Source organism: Erinaceus europaeus, chromosome 3 (genome assembly GCF_950295315.1).
Source record: "Erinaceus europaeus chromosome 3, mEriEur2.1, whole genome shotgun sequence".
Taxonomy (NCBI): Eukaryota; Metazoa; Chordata; class Mammalia; order Eulipotyphla; family Erinaceidae; genus Erinaceus; species Erinaceus europaeus.
In genome coordinates, this window is record NC_080164.1 from 148,097,884 (window position 1) to 148,116,469 (window position 18,586).

At 36.3% G+C, this 18,586-nt stretch overlaps 1 protein-coding gene across 1 annotated transcript in view; it reads right to left on the reverse strand.

Annotated features, from left to right (window-relative positions):
* The window catches only part of GABRB1 (gamma-aminobutyric acid type A receptor subunit beta1), a 468,888-nt gene that overhangs the window by 144,353 nt on the left and 305,949 nt on the right, over window positions 1–18,586 (reverse strand). The gene's annotated exons all lie outside the window — the stretch shown is intronic.

Consider the following 18,586-nt stretch of genomic DNA (forward strand, 5'->3'; position numbering starts at 1 on the left):
ATATAGAATCTAATTTGAACATTACATATGCATAATTAAGTTTAAAAGCATGGTGACTTCCAGTAAAAGATTCTTAAATTTTATGTACTTTAGTATTTGAATGCAATTCATTAAATTAATATTTCTGAATCCTAAGGCTTATAACCATCAATATCATTACAGTAAATGGTGCATTTGAAAACATTCAGAACTTATAATATCGATTATGTGAACAGGAGGTATTACTAATAGAAGATAATTGTAAATAACATTTCCCTCTTAGGAATCATTTCTGAAGATTTCACATTCAAATTTTCTACAAAATCTGCTTTATGTAATAGAGGAAGTTTCATACTATAATATTAAAAAAAGAACTGCAAGAGTGACTAGAACAGGAGGAATACCTGATGATCTCACTTATAGGTAGAACTAAAGAAACAAAGGAAAACAACGGGGTGATACTTGGATTGGGTGTGGGACCTTGCAGCAAAGTCAGGACTTTGCGGTGGGGAGAGGGAGGTTGGAGTTGGGGCTGGGAACTATCACAAGATCATGGAGAAGGAATTAAGTTGGTGGTAGGAGTGATGTGCAGACAAGACACCTGTCGTGGAGACATAAGAAACTGTACCCACCCCAGTCTGCAGGAGTAAGATTTCATGAGTTGTAAACAAGAGCTGCAAATATCTCTCTGCACGTCTTATCTTCCCCTTCCCTCTGGATTTCTCTGTCTCAATCCAGTCAAGCAACCAATTAATCAGTTAATCAGTTGCACCTATGTGATAACAACTGTGTTGCAAATCATTATTTCCCTAACACGATTTGCAAAAAAAAAAAAAAAAAAGAATTCAGAACAAAGTTTTAAAAAGAGTGGAAAAAAACAGCACAAGGCATTTTGCATATATCATCTCCCCACAATATTACCACATGTTGGGAATTGTTTTAAGGTCAAAAGAGAAATGCTGTTTTGGAAAAGGATGACATATTAAGGCTGTAATTTTATATTTCTTTGCTCACTCTTGACCTGTGGCAAAAGTGATTTGAATTTTGAAGTAATCTGTGTATTTGTATATGTAATTTGTAAAGCCCTTTCTCCTTCTGTACAGAAACTTGAAATTAGCCCAACAGATGCCTAGTTATCTTGTATAGGGATTCAGGTTATTTTTACCTTTTATTGTCTGAGACCTATATGCAACTTGTATGTATAGAAAAATGAATGATACAGGTGATTCTAATCTATAAGTACAATGGTAATTGATTATTGCCCTCTGGATGTTGACCAGTTTAGTCGTATCTACTTGTGAATTATTTTCTGCATACTATCTTTTTGGACTACCCCATTGAATTCTTTGAATTGGCTGCAACTATTAACAGGTTAATTGACATTTTCATATTTATATATAATTTATCTTATTTATTTATTTGAGACAGAGGAGGCAGAAGAGAGAGAGAAGAAGAGAGAGAGAGAGATCACAACATTGAAGCCTCCTTCAGTATGCCTGGGCTCAAACCTGGGTTGCACACCTGGCAGAGTAGCGCACTATCCAAATAAACTAATTTGGTGGCCCCTTTGATTTACCTTTTTTAAAAAATGCTTGTCTTGTTACAATTTTGAATGATATCTATGAAGAGGATTAGAAGATTTATATATCAAAGCCAAGTAAAATATCTGGCCAGAAAGGTGTACCTTTATAATTAATCGACAAGCTTGGGTATATATTTCCCTGGTTCCCATACTTATTAATCCATTTTAGGTGAAATCCAAAAATATAATTTTGCTGACTCTGTTTTCTCTCTCTTTTATTGTTTCAGTGAATCAATGAATTATTCCCCAATTTGTGACAACAAAATGATTGAGGATTTAGTTTCTTAGTCTGACCATTTAATGATTTATGTAAATAGGTTAATGGATTATAGAATTAGAATTTTTAACTCTGTTTAATGAAGGCAACAGAGTTCAGTTTGCTTGTCTTTTTTGTTTGTTTTATCTATTTGTCCACTTTTAGTTCAAGTTAATTAAGAATCATGGACCTAGTGCAATAAAAAGCAGCTGTTTGATATCCAGGCCTAGAATTTATTTTATTTCTAAAATTATTTTTACCTGTGGCAAAAGTGTAGGGTTGAATTTATAAGAACTCTAAATATTTGTATCTGTAATTTAGAAAGATCTTTACATTTCATTACATTATGAGAGTATTAGTAAATTGGATTAAGAAATATCTATATAATGGAGCTCTATTTGGTTGGCTTAGATAAATTAGTGCTAATAAAATTATGTATATTCCTAGTTCTTGGAAAATTCCTTTTAGTGCTTTGAATGTTCTATACCTAAATATATTCCTATAGAAGCTAACTCAGAAATATTTTAAAGATGAAATTTCATATAATTAAGATATATCTTTCATAAGTGAACCCAGTCTAATTATATTAACTTAACATAAAACAGCTATGTCATTTTTGATTTATCAGTATTAAGTACAGTGCAAGCATACAGCTTATTGCACTTTGATTTGCTTTCTCTAATCTTCTACAAATTTACTGAACAGGTCTTATCAGTATTATATATTTAAGATTATGAAAAATTGTGCTCAAATAAATTGAATCATTATTCTGACTACTAATACTGTATTTCGTAATATATTAGCTTGAAGACAGTTTTCATGATATCTAATCTTGGATTAATATTAAATTGAATTATTTAATGGACAAATGCTGAGTACCTAATTAATGGATACTCAGTAGTTACCTAATTTCTAAATAAATAGAATGCTTATCTATTCTTAAGCATAATTTAAAGTTTATTTACTTTTGCTTCTTATTTTCTTAAGCTATCAAAGGGCTACAATAGTTTTTGGACATGCAAATGAATATGTTTATTCTTGCCACATAAAGGAGTATTGAAAAGGATGTATAAATTACTACAAGTTGTGTTACTTGTCTTCACAAACTGTGCTAGACAGTGAAAGTAGTTTTGTATCACAGTTTTCATTTTCCCACCCCTGATATTCCTTGTAAAATTTAAGTTTATTCCTTTAGTTAGAAGTTCTTACAGGTTTAGTTTATTTTGGAATAATAGTCAGCAAGAAATATACCTGGATATGTACCTTTATTGCTTAAGAGGAGTAGTTCTATCAGTCATAGTTATCAAAATTTTGAGTCTTAACACATCAATATTTACCATAACCAACATTAAAACTGAAAATAAAATAAAAATGGAGCCAGACGGTAGCTCACTTGGCAGAATGCAAATGTCACCATGTTTGAGGACTCAGATTCAACCTTGGGTTCCCAACTACACGAAAGAAGTTTCACAAGTGGTAAAGCAATGCTATAGTTATGTGTTCTTCTCTATCCATCTTCTTCCTCCTCTCTCACCATCTCTGTCTCTCACCTATAAAAACATATTTTAAAAACTGAAAAAAGCTTAATATGACTTTTAATGCATTTTATTTATATTTTCGTTGGATAGAGGCAGAGAAAAATCAAGAGGGAAGGGGGAGGCAGAGAATAAGAGAAAAATAGATACCTGCCGTACTGCTTCCTTCTGCAGAGGGGATCAAATTCTTGAACCTGGTCCCTTGTACACTGTAACATGTATGCTCTACTGGATATTCCACCATCAGGTTCCCATTTAGTAAGTCTTTCTTTATTGGGGCCAGGCAGTAGCATACTGGGTTAAGTACACATAGTATGAAGCACAAGGACCCACACAAAGATCTCGGTTCGAGCTCCCTGCTCCCCACCTGCAGGGAGGTCGCTTCACAGGTGGTGAAGCAGGTCTGCAGGTGTCTATTTTTCTCTCCCCCTCTCTGTCTTCCCCTCCTCTCTTGATTTCTCTCTGTCCTATCCAACAACAACAATAACAACAACAGGGGGCAACAAAAATGAGGGGAAATGGCCACCAGGAGCAGCGGATTTGTAGTGCAAGTACCGAGCCCCAGTGACCGGAGGCAATAAATAAACAAATAAATAATAAACTTAAAAAGAGAGGGAAATGAAGAGTGCATAGCAAAGTAACACCTTACTTTTCTGCAGATAGGTCTGTTTCACAGACCTCTAGATAAAGAAGCACTGTGCTATTTGCATGAATTTATCACACCTGAGAATGACAATAAACTATGGAATGTATGGAAATTTTGGGAAAGCTTGACTAACCTTGATGGACTTGCTTACTTGACTGATTCATAAACAAACAATTTATGGGGCTGGGTGGGCAAGGACCCAGGTTTGAGACCCTCGTTCCCACCTGCAGGAGGAAAGCTTTACAAGCAGTGGAGCAGGGCTGCAGGTGTCTCTCTGCCTATCTCCCTCTCAATCTCCCCATTCACTCTCAATTTTGGGTAGTATCTATCTAATAAATAAAGATAATAAAATAAATAGATAATTTATGTAGTTATATATCAATTGATAAGTCGATCTATATTTATTTACTAGATACAACAGACAGAAAGACCAGAGTAATGACCAGCTCTGGGTTATAGTGGTGCTAGGGGTTGAATCTGAGACTTAATAGTCTTAGGCATGAAAGTCTTTTACATAACTTAGCCCACTCAATTTACCAATTTGCAGAGCTAGCTTCGCAGATGACCAGGGACTCACGGCTGAGCTGGGAACGCAGTTCAATCTTTATTGATGAGCGGGAATACAGTGCAACCAATCTAATCTCTAATCATTAGAAAATCCTGTCCTTTATATCTCCTGAGGCGGAAGTGTCAGGTTGGAAGAGGAAGTATGTAGGATAGAGGGTAGGGAGAAGGAAAAAGCGTGCTCGCTCGGAAATATCAAGCTTGCATCTAACCAGTGGGGATTAAACCAATGCCCTGAAGGCAGGGCGGGTCTAAGGTAAAGCAGTGATTATGTAAATAGACCACAGCATTAAGCAATGCAAGCGAACCTAATGTGATGATCAAAACAGAAGGGGTTTTAGAAGCAGAATTAGAAGTAGACCAACACCAGTTAATGTGCTTTCCCTACCATGTGAATTACATTTGTATAATCACTTACCTAGATAGAAGAGATTTTTGGTTCTTAAATTCCTGTGCTTTATGTACACTCCTATCAATTTGTAGTCATATAAATCACTATTTAATTAATATGAGAGGGTAAAATTGATTGAATGTCTCACACTTTTCAAAAGCACAGACTGAGTCTTTTCAATACATAGGCCGAGTCTTTCATTTGTTTACTCTCTTAAAAGCTTAGTCCAGGGAGAACAAAAGCAACCAGTGGCATAGCTATATGCAAACAATGTCAAAGAACATGAAATATGGTGAGGGTGTGTATGATACAGCAAATCCTAACAAAGGAATTTTTCAAAGTTAACCCAATTGTCAAACAATGTGATTATTGCAATAATTATATATTGTCTTTTTAAACCCTAAGACAATAGGAATCTCCTGCTTCCTCTATAGAGCTTATGTTTCTCCCAATCCTGGAACCTCTGGGGTGGGGCTCAATTCCCTGTATGCTTCTCTCAAGTCAGGCCAAATTATATTGCATCTGCCTATTCTAACCTAATCAGTGCAACAAGTACCATTTCAGCAGGCTTCACCTCAGACTGTGTACAGAAACATCAGGCATGGATCGCCAACCCTTCACCCTCATCACTCAGGTGAGACCTTTCCTTTCATGGTAGTCTCCAATTCCATTCCAGGAGGTTCACGTCCTAACAAAGTCCTAAAAACTTAGATATAGGCCAGGTCCCTTAAGATAGAGCATATGTTCACATCTATCCATAAATTAGGGCAAAATATATACCTGAAAGCAAAAATACACAATAGTCTTTAGTGAGTCAGTATCAAGTTCATAATGAAATAGTGTCCACTTAGACTTAGATACCCTCCTCACCTGCTTCCTATTACAATTCTCTCACTTGCTCCAAAGAACCTTATCAGAATAAGGACTGCAAAAGCTGAATAAGGGCAAGAGACTGGCATACTTTAATGATGACTCTTTAGTCACTATCTGGCCATTCCACCAGCTGGGGCCCTAATCAGGGATTCCTGAGATTCCCAAACAGACTTGATGGGCCTAGAACTCAAATCCCTCTCTCCATTTTTACCAATCATTTCTAACATTAACAACAAAATAGACCCCTTTGTGGGCCCCCATAGGACCTTGCCCTCAACTTGGATCAACAATGGTAGAGAATATTCCATCCACTGAAGGGAGAAGAGGACTCCCCTAAGACTCACCAAATGCAATTGTGGGTCTCCATTGCTACTGCCCTCAGAATTTGGAGCAGCGGGAGGGGGGGGGTGCGTGTGCGGGGGGTTAGGGGGGCTGTGCTAACACCAGGGGGACAGAGAACTAAGAAAACTCAGAATATCTATACCTTGGTGTCCTAGCAATGGGGCTGTGAGAGTCTCTTTGCATAACCACTGGAATATCTCTGCCCCACCCTGCTTTATCTCTTGGTCAGGAGTCAGTGATTAAGCTAAGAAGCCTACTTATAGTTTAAAAGCCTTCATGCTCCCATAGCCTACAGGGAAGAAAAAGAACAAAAGAGGCTTTTAAGCCACTGTGCTCATTTTAGGGATTAAAATAATATTGAAACAATTGTCAGTTTCCACAATGGTGAACCCTTTAATTACCTTACTTAGGTACAAGTCAATCCAGGCAAGAGTGACCAGTAATTTGAAAAGTACTGAGAGAGGGACCTCATAACATACTATATAAAATGGTTAAACCAACAAGAAAAAATACTGGAGAAATGAACCAGGACAAAAGTCCAGCTAAAAGCCCCCCAAAGGTTGAAGCACAAAATAATGAGGTCAACATCCAAACACTAGTTAAGGAAATAATAATAGGAGTGAGTAAAGAGCTTGAAAGAACATCAGAAATGCAGAAACAACAAATGAGACTCTGGAAGAATCACTAATTATCTCAAGGTTATTAGAGAGCTGAAAGCTGAAATAGATGAACTAAGAACACAACTAGCAGAACAAGCTAAAACAGTATCAGAACAGGGTAACAAAATAGATGAACTCCAGAAAACAGTAGAGGAGAGACAGAATAGAATAAATGAGACTGAAGACAGAATTAGCAAGATCAAGGACAAATTAGAGACAACTAAAAAAGAAGTAAGAGATATCAAAAAGAGATTAAGACATACTGAAAACAACAACAGAGACCTATGGGATGACTTCAAAAGAAAAAAATATGCGCATTATTGGCTTACCAGAGGAAGAAAGAGAGGGAGGGGAAGAAAGCATTCTTCAGGACAAAATAGCTGAGAACTTCTCTAGTCTAGACAACATCAAAGACATAAAAGTTCAAAAAGCCCAGAGGGTCCCAAATAGAATTAACCCAGACTTAAAGACACATCATATTTAGAATGAACAGAAATAAGGATAAAGAAAGGATCCTGAAGTCTGCAAGAGAAAATAAAAGAGTCACCTACAGAGGAAAACCCGTAAGATTAACAGCAGATTTCTCCACACAAACACTACAGGCCAGAAGAGTTTGACAAGATACATATAGAGAGAGTGTGCTCAATGAGAAAGGCTTTCAACCAAGACTATTGTATCCTGCTAGATTGTCATTCAGACTAGATGGAGGCATAAAAACCTTCTTAGAAATCAACAGTTGAAAGAAACAACTATCACCAAGCCTGCCCTGAAAGAAGTTCTGAAAAATCTCCTATAAGCAGTCAGACCACCATAAATATGCCATATATCAGAACAGTCTAAAAATCTATAAGAATGGTGCTAAAATATCTTCAATCTTTGATATCAATCTTTAAATGTCAATGGCCTGAATTCACCTATTAAAAGGTAGAGTGGGAAGATGGATCAGAAAACACAACCCAACAATATGCTGTCTACAGGAAACCCACCTAACTCAACAAGACAAACACAGACTCAAAGTGAAAGGATGGAAAACTATCATACAAGCCAATGGCCCACAAAAAAGGGTAGGGATAGCTATTCTCATATCTGACACGATAGACTTTAAAATAAATAAAATGAAAAGAGATAGGGATGGACACTACTTAATGCTCAGAGGATCAGTCAATCAAGAGGAATTAACAATGATTAACATCTATGCAAACAATGAGAAGCCATCTAAATACATCAAACATCTACTGAAAGAGCTACAGCAATATATTAACAGCAACACAATCTGTAGGGGATGTCAACCCCCCACTCTCTCAACTTAACTGATCATCCAGGCAGAAAATAAATAAACACATGAGGGACCTGTATGAGGAGACAGATAAACTAGAACTATTGGACATTTTCAGAGTCATTCACCCCAAGAAACTGGAATACACAATTTACTCAAGTCTACATAGGTCATTCTTAAGGACAGACCATATATTAGGCCACAAAGACAGCATCATCAAATTCAAGAGCATTGAAATCATCCCAAGAATCTTCTAAGACCACAGTGAAACTAAACTAACACTGAACAATCAATGAAAGATTAGTAATAGTCCCACAATGTGGATGCTAAATAGTCCACTACTTAACAACTTCTGGGTCAAAGAAGAAATAAAGGAAGAAATCAAAATGTTTTGACAGTTCAATGAAAATGAGGACACAAGCTATCAAAATATTTGGGACACAGGTAGGGCAGTACTGTGAGGGAAGTTCATAGCTATACAAGCACACATTAGGAAACAAGAAAAAGCACAAAAATCCTAATTGCATACCTTAAAGACCTAGAAGAAGAAGAACAAAGGAACCCTGAAGCAACCAGAAGGACAGAAATAACTAAAGTTAGGGCAGAAATCAATAAAATTGAAAATAAGAAAACCATAGAAAAGACCAACGAAAGTAAAGTTTGGTTCTTCAAGAGGGTGAAAAAAGTTGACAAACTTTTAGCCAGACTCACAAAACAAAAAAGGGAGAAGACCCAAATAAATCGCACTGTAAACAAAAGAGTAGACATCACAACCTATACCGCAGAGATTCAACATATCATGTGAGACTTCTATAAACAACTATATGTCACCAAGCTAGAGAACCTGGAAGAAATGGATGATTTCCTTGATACCTACGAACTTCCAAAATTAAATAAAAAGGAACTAGATAATATGAATAGGCCTCTAACATCCAACAAAATTGAAACAGTTATCAAAAACCTTCCCAAGAATAAAAAACCAGATGGTTTTACAAATGAATTCTACAAAACCTTCAAGGAAGAGTTAATACCTCTATTTTTAAAAGTCTTCCAGAAGATTGAAGACACCAGAATCTTCAAGCTTATATGAAGCCAACATCACTCTTATACCAAAAGCAGACACGGACACAACCAAAAAAGAAAACTAGAGACCAATATCTCTGATGAACAGAGTTGCTAAAATATTGAACAAAATTGTAGACAACCAGATACAGCAGTATATTAAAAAGATTGTTCATCATGACTAAGTGGGGTTTATCTCAGTTATGTAAGGTTGGTTTAACATACGTAAATCAATCATCGTGATCTACCACATCAATAAAAGCAAGACCAAAAAGCACATGGTCATATCAGTAGATGGAGAGAAAGCCTTTGACAAAAATCCAACACAGTGGAATACTGCTCAGCTATAAAAAATGGCAACTTCATCATTTTCAGCCGATCTTGGATGGAGCTTGAAAAATTCGTGTTAAAGTGAAATAAGCCAGAAACAGAAGGATGAATATGGGATGATCTCACTGTCAGGAAGAAGTTGAAAAACAAGATCAGAAGAGAAAACACAAGTAGAACCTGGACTGGAATTGGTATATTGCACCAAAGTAAAAGACTCTGGGGTAGGGGAGGGGAGAATACAGGTCCCAAAAGGATGACAGAGGACCTAGTGGGGGTTGTATTGTTACATGAAAAACTGGCAAATGTTATGCATGTACAAACTATTGTATTTACTGTCAAATGTAAAACATTAATTCCCCAATAACGAAATTAAAAAAATAAAAGTCATATTGGTGTAGTAAAGGCCTGGCAGTGACAATGGATAAGTAATAATGCATGAGACATAACAATATTGTGCCTCATACATAGCAAATGCTCCCCAAAATTGGTAGATGCAATGATCATCACAATTGTTATTAGTAACTGGACTGAGTGAATTTTCTTTTTTTAAAAATCAATGGGAAGGGAGGGAGGACTAGAACATTACTCTGGCTCATTCCATTTCAGGGACTGAACAGAAGATCTTGATGCTTGAGAGTCCTCCTTAAGAGTCTATGTTACAAAGCTAAAAGACATAGGTTCTAGCCCTTGGCCCCCACCTGCAAGCTAAGAAGCTTCACAAGTGATGAAGTAGTGCTGCAGGTGTCTCTCTCCCGTTCTACCTTTCCCTTCTCTCTCAATTTCTGTCTCCATCTTAAATGAATATTTTTAAAAAATCTATGTTATGAGACCAGTTGATGGTACACCTCGTTGAGTGCACACATTACAATGCACAAGGTCCTGGGTTCAAAACCCTGACCCCCACCTGCAGAAGATTTCTGAGACAGGGATGCCAAAGTATTGCTGAGCTCCTCCATACGATACTACCAGGTACTGAACCTGAGAATTCTAAGGTTTTAGGCATGCAAATCTGATGTACTTCTATTTCACTGTTTCCCTTGTCCTTCCTTTGCTTATTTAAGGAAAAAAAAAAAGACTATAGATCTAGCACATATCTTCAGCAAATGTTCAAGTCTCTGACATTTAAGAATATTTAGTCATTAAATTAGATAATACATACCTGTCTGTCTATATTCATTTTTCACATGCAAAGCTGTATTTTTGTTTTCTCAGAGGGCCCCTTAAAATCACAAGGCAATTTTACGTATATAAACTACATTTGAAGAGTTCTCAAGTAAGAATATATACTCAACCCATCTCTGATGAAATTTGTATAGGTCAACTGTTACTAATAAAAAAAGTTAAGAAAATAAAGGCCTTATGGAAAGTCCATGGAGATTTTTTTGTCTTTGTTTTCCATGAAATGTATTAATCTCAGGAGGAACATTGGTCAAAATTATCACAAAATGATTTCTTCTAGTTTTTAATATGTTGATCAAGTCTTTTGGTGCTTTACCTGTAGATCTTAAGCACAAATGGTACAATATGTTCTGTCATAATTTCACTCATTTAAAGTATTCATTTTCCCATTATTTTATATCAGTAATTTTAACCTGACATTTTCTAGGTAGTAAAATCCCTTCTGGTTCCCAAACTGGTAAAGATACCCATAACAAAGTAGTGATGGTAATCTTTCAGTATTTCCATATATTTTCATAATAAAGTAGTGATGGTAATCTTTCAGTATTTCCAACCTCATTTGCTACATCCTCCTACTGGTAGAACAACTGTAAGTACTCTGAGCCCCTTTTCCTTAATAGTCTCAATATATTAATTGCTATCTCATTTCTCCTGATAAATGATGCAATGAGCTAGCATAGTCAAGGCAAAGGTATATAAAATACCATGGTTAAAAATATGAATTTTCTACCAGTTATATTTTGAAGTTTTCCCTAGATATAATGTAATTTTCTCTAGATAAAATGTAGTTTCTCTAGATATAATTTACCAAGCTGATCTTTATAGAGAGGCAGTAAGGCTGGTAAACTGTTTTGGGTAATAGTTGGGCTTCCATTGCTCTACAATTTTAATGACTGGTTTTAGTAGTTGGTAGAATATACTCCAAAAATTAAGGTACATACTATTTTAGGAAGCAATCAAGTTCTAGGTAAACTATCAATATCTAAAATAATTCTGTGTGGTGGAGTCTAACTTTTTTTTTTTTTGCCATAATGCAAGCTGAAGTTTGAGAACAAAATGTAAACATGTTCATATCATCTGATTAGTTATAATCTAGGAGAAATTTTCCCCCACCCAACAATATCAATAGTCTACAATTTGTGATTACTATCTGTTCAAATTTGACTATGACTGTAATGTAATGGGATTGTTGTGTCAGTTGGATCTGATTTCAAAGAGATACTTTTTTTCCCTCCTGAATGAGCTCATTTACAATAGTAATTTCAAAGGGGAAACAAAAACTGGCAGAAAACGAGGAATTTCTCTAGTTTTTACTCAGACAGAATGGGGAATTGAAATGGTCTCTGTGGACCAATGGTCTCTGTTTCACATCATCACAGATGATAATGTATCCTTGGGGAAAAGTCAAAGAATTCCTCTGTTGCTGATGTGCATGTCTACTTGGCTCAGAAGACAAACATCCAGTCAGAAAAAAAGTACTCTGATGCTGATTCATTTCCTTACTGGCTTGCAGATGCTGATTTCTTCACTATGCTGATAAATTCATGTAAAGTTAAAGCATGTAAGATGCGCGTAAGACACATAAATATTATAAGGCATGGATGTAGTCTTTGTGGTTAACGATGCGAACTCTATGTAGGCTATCTGTGAACACGATCAGGTTCTCTTACATAAAGATATTGGAGAAATAACTTGACTTTTCTGTGACTCTGTTCTTTTCTATGTTGGATTTCTATCAGGATTAGGAATGGAGTTGAGAGGTATAAAACAGACTTCACTCCTAGTGGCTTTCAAACTTTTTCTTAACTACACTCCCTAACAATAAAAACATTTTACATTTCAACTTCATATAGCATAGAAAAATATTTATGAAAAACTTCATGAAGCAATATTTATCCCCAATATTTGCAAAGCATTAACTATTTTGTCTTCTACTCTATTCATCTGTAAAAACGTGTCACTGCTTAATAAATTGAGTTCATCATTGGTGAGTGGATTCAATTTGAATATATTGGATTTTGTTTGTTAAAGTGAAGAATTTGGATTCTATCCTGAAATATTTAAACTTGGAGATGATTTGATGCTAAAGCACCAGTGTTTGTTGACTAACTAATAGACTGATTCAATCTATTCCGTTTATCCATCCACCCATCCAGATGATGATGGAGGAGCATTAGACTAGTTTGATTCCAAAAGTACTTCAGAAGGGGAGATGAAAATAAAAATACTAAAACAGAGCAATGTAGCACCTAGAGCTTTAGCAGCAAGAAGACAAGTACAGCTTGTACTTGTTGACCTTCAGAGGCCACCTTTAATGATCAGTGAGACAGTTCATCGAAGTCACGAATTATCAGGATAGCTTCTGTTTCCTTAGAAACAGGGCAACTGGTGAAGCTCTTGGCTCTAAAAAGTATGATAAAATATCCAGTAGCCAGATGGTCTGGCAATCGAAATTGTCATGCCTCTGTGAACATTTATCATAAATTGGCATCACATGAGGAAAGGAATTCTTTTCAAGTGAGAATTGAGAAGGGATGAAAAAGTGTGATCTGTAGGGGTCTTATGGTAATTGGCACTGAGGGGCAGGCAAAAAGCAGAAACCTGGAGATTGAAGCTCCACCTACTCCAGCAATTCCCAGTTTACTCCTGCTGTCATTGTTCCCACTGCTTCCTCACCCACAGAGCACAGCACTGGGAAATAAATGCTGTTTCCATCTTCACAGCATCTGGGAACAAATGGACTTTTGAGCATTTTCTAGTTCTTCTTCAAGGAAATGAATTTCTTATATATCCCCTGCAAATGGAACACACTAAGCACCAGCAGTTAAGAGAGAGAATAACATATACATTTTATATTCCCTGGCATATGTTTCCAAGATTTCTGTGCTTTGTCATTGCAACTGCTATTGGCACAAAGTCCTTACCAGACAACTAGGTGTCTGGTAAGGTGTGAGCAGAAGCCATGTTATATGACAATAAAGCAACAGTAATAATAACTTGTAATTAGAAGATGCTTACTCCATGCCAGGCACTGTACTAAACACTAAACTTTATGAATATAGCATAAAGTTTATACTACAGTATGTTATTCTCATTTTACACATAAGGAAACTGATACTAAGAGAGTAATTTAGTCTGGTTAAGGTTATGGCTGGCAATCTGAGTCCAGATGGAATTGAGTCTTGTTCTTTCTGTCTTACTGGCATCATACTACAGTTAAAAATTACTCTTCTTGGAGTTTAGTCAAATGTACCTCCTCCAAAAATGCATAGTTGCAAAAGGGTAACGAACACAAGGAAAGCATTATTTTGCTAAAAAGAACAACACAATTTAAGCAATATGATGCATGTACTTACTTAGTAATGTATTAGATAAGATTAAACAATCAGATACCTATCAGAAAACACTTATACTATTGAGATAGCAATTAATTTTGCATAGTATCTTCAAATATCTGAAAACACTGCAATTAGAAAATTAGTGATGGTGAGTCGGGTGGTAGTGCAGCGGGTTAAGCGCACGTGGCACAAAGCTTAAGGACCAGAAGTAAGAATCCTAGTTTGAGCCCCCAGCTTCCCACCTGCAGGGGAGTCACTTCACAGGCGGTGAAGCAGGTCTGCAGGTGTCTGTCTTTCTCTCCTCACTCTGTCTTTCCCTCCTCTCTCCATTTCTCTCTGCCCTATACAACAATGATAACATCAATAACAACAACAACAATAACTACAACAATAAAACAACAAGGGCAACAAAATGGAAAATAAATAAATAAATAGAAGAAAATTAGTGATGGGGGCCAGGTAGTGGCACCCCTGGTTAAGTGCACACATTACAGTGCACAAGGACCCAGGTTCAAGCCCCTAGTCCCCACTTATGGGGGAAAGCTTCACAAGTGGTGAAGTAGGGCTGCAGGTGTCTCTCTGTCTCTTTCCTTCTCTATCTCTCCCTCTCAATTTCTCTCTGTCTCTATCCAATATAAATAAAAAATCAATATTTAAAAAGAAAATTAGTGATAGAAGTGTGTCCTACAAGTCAGGATATAAGTACTGAAAATTCTACTAGGGTCTATCACCTATATGTGCCATGGAAAGGAATTTTTAGTAGAAAATAAAATTACAAATATTTTCCATCCAATTTCTAAGATCCTTAGAGTCCTATCCAGGACTCATTTAAAGGCTCCGTGAACACAATACTAAGAGCTCTGGTTTTCCTCTGCCTAAGGCTGAGTGACCATGTTTACTCCCTAGCATCTTTAGTAATACCTGTGCACATTTTTCATTTATTTTTAATATTTATTTATTTATTTTGCCTCCAGGGTGATTGCTGGGGCTTGGTGCTGGCACTACAAATCCACTGCTCCTGGTGGCTACTTTATCCTCCCCCCCATTTTATTCAACAGGACAGAGAGAAATTGAGAGAGGACAGTGAGATAGAGAGGGAGAACAATAAACACCTACAGACCTGCTTCACCACTTGTGAAGCCTCCCCCCACCCGCAGTGCAGGTGGGGGAGGAGGGGTGGGAGCGGGGGGTAGAACCTAGTTCCTTGTGCTTAGTACTATGTGCAGTTAACCAGAGCACCCCCCCACCCTCCCACCCCGGCACATTTTTGATAGACATAACAAGAGTGGCTTGCTACAGGCTTCCAATGATTGCATGCCAAGATTATATTAAATGTTCTGTGATGCACAGGATAGTGCTACAGAACAAAGAATCTTTTATGAATGGAACAGATTTGGGTTAGATTCCATATGCTGGGAATCAGCTGAGTGCTATTAAGAAATATTTCCTCACTGAAGCTTCGTTTCTTGGTGTGTAAAATGATTGTGTTGAAATCTATATCATAAAAATTTTGTGAGAGCAAAAGCGCAGAATGAATAAAAAAGAAAAATGCATCACACGACCTGCTTTCAGACTATGTCCTCTAGAGTCCCCAAATTACTCAGGGTCATATCTGGGAGAATTCTGAGAGCTAATACGAAAACTACAATGGTAGAGTTTTCTGATTTTATATATTGAGTTTCTATGAAAGGTACTATTGAAAAAAAAACATACTACTTGGTATAACGCTAAATATGATATAACTGTGAAACTATCAAGATAGTCAAATACAGGAAAAGGATTTTGAGTTTATTATTTCTGAACTTTTAATCACTAGAATGTGCATATTATTGCAGGGTTTCTATGAGCTGGTCTTAGTTTTGGTAAAATTTGAACATAATGAATTGAGGAGAAAAAATGCACATTCAGTTTGCTTACACAAGTCATATTTTAGTGATTGCTTCATTATACAACCATTAAAATACCTTAGATTAAGGCATGGAGACACTCATATTTCACTTTCTTCCTACTGCTGATACAGAACAGAACTTACCCAGTTTCATGCATATGGTAACTAGTTTTCTTTCCTTTGAACTAGATAATTGTAAAAATCACAGAATACACAAAGCCTGTCCATGCATATTTATGTTCACTAACACAGTTACATGGGGGATCAGTAGAAATACCACTGGTTCTGTTGGTTTAAATTAAATTCCTTAATCAATCCCCTGAGAAGTGTTATCCAGGAGGTAACTGCTGAATGTGCATGAATCTTTTATGGGATCCATTCTATCAAGTTTCTCGGAGGCCTGCAAATGTGAATTTTGCTCAACAAAAATGAGTTGCTGACAGCAGACATGCAGTAGTTTCCTGATCTCGGAGACAACACAGACTTGGCATAGCAAAACACAGGTAATGATAATTTCTTCAATTTAAATGCCCCTCTATCCACCTCTTTTAAGAATAGCTGCAGCTAACATTTATTGATTGTTTCCAAATGCCAAGACTTTATTATTATTTAGCTTCCAAAAAAACAGTATTTCTACCATTATCCATTAAAACAATGGGCAAAAGAGGTTATGAAATTTGCCAAAGGTAAGCTTGCTTGTTTGTTACTCAATGGGACTCAGAATTCAGATCTTTTGAGTTCCAGAGTAGCAGAATTTGATTCCACATGTGGTCTTACTTGAGACTGCCTCTCTAAATGTAACTAACTCGCCACTTCTTCCCTGCTCCAGCAAAGTGCTGATTACTTAACAACTGCATTTGCAGTTCAACTGGGAAAGGATTGAGTTCCTTGGGACTGCTTGTTTTCCTGACACTCTCTTACCAAGGATAACTTGATATAAATGCAGAGGGCAAGTAAATTTATGTTTCAGTATTTGTGGTTTTCCTCTTTCTGTGCTTCATTGCATTAGATACTGAAATGCCCCCCTCACTTTTCTGCCCATTTAGGAGAAGGTGAACTACTTACTGGCTTAAAAGGAAGCTGTCAAAGTCAGTCTAGAAGGCAGACTTGTCAGTATTTCAGCTGTTGGGCATTTTAAAGTATTACTGTCAGATATGACTTGAAAATGGACTTAATCCAGTAGCTGACCTCTTTCCCAAGACTGACAAAAGAATTCCTTTAGTTGAATGGGGATGGTCTTTTGCACAACAGCAAAGTCTAAATGGGAAGGTCCCCAAGTTCCATACTATGACTTTGATGTAAGCATAAATGAACACAGCCATACTTTTAATTCTCTGCTAATTGCCACTGCTGACAGTTTCCAGCAGCCAGCCTAATGCTTTTTACATTTCCTACAGAGATGAAGCTTATGTCCCAAGACTACTCAGCCCTCCTCTTGGTAGTAGGTTTTTCCAAATGTTAAAATTGAGTACTGGGGTCATGTGACATTTGTGGAACAGTGAGGGGCAGAGTACATATGAGGATCACATAAAGGAGTTGGAACCAACTTCTTATTAAAATATCTAATATTTCATGTTCAGCCAGAGAGAATAATCTCTTTCCTGCTTAGATAATTAATTTTTCCCTATGACTATTCAATGAATGGTCTCTAACAATGACAAGATCCCACAGGAAAGGTAGTAACAATAAGCTACAAACCTATGGGTGTTTCTTGAAGTGACTGAGGTACTTCAAATACTGATTGAAAAAGCAGCTAATATCCACTGGATTCATAACTTTGTACCTGATACAAGGTTGAATATTTTATGTGCATTATTGCCTATAATTTATAAAAAATCCATTTAAAATGTTTTGTAAATATTAATATTTTAAATATGTTTATATAAATTTAAAATAATATATTTTAAATATTCTAACTTATTATATAAGTGCATCAAAAATATATTTTAAAATCATGTAAAATCATTACATAGATGAGAGAACTTAAGAGAGACAAGGTTGGCATAAGTCAGAAAACTGGTAAGAAGTAGAATTTAGTTTTAAATTTGGTAATCTTAGTTGAGCATGAAAACAAAGACATGAAGAAGGCTGAATGGAAAAGAAAATGGAAAGAGTATCCACTTTCATAAAGGAAAATCAAATATTTGCATATACATGTAAGTGAGGTTGTGTGTGTGTGTGTGTGTGTGTAGGGAGAGTCTATTTTAGCATACATGTATAGATGTGTGTATATATGTAAAAATAAATCAGTTTTTCCTTTTAATTTCAGATAGAGACAGGGAAAGAGAAGAGGAAGAGATAGATGATAGATGATAGATAGATAGATAGATAGATAGATAGATAGATCAAGTGAGCTAATGGCATCATTTCCCTATTCATGGAGCTTCCTCTTGTACTGTGCATGGTGCTCCTGTGTGGTGTCAGAGGCTTGGACCTAGATCCTAGGGTATGGATGGGTTCTCAAACATGGTTAAATGGCTGAGTTATCTTCTGGTCTTTCTGTATCTATTTGTGTATCTATTATAATTTCCCATAAATTTTGTGTATATAATGTGTGCAAATTTATAGCCTATATATAATAATTAAAAAGGGGTAACATTAACATCAATAATACCATAGTAACTGGCAGTTATACTGAGACTGAGTGGAATAGCTTGATCTTTTCATTCTCTTCTAAAAATTTTTT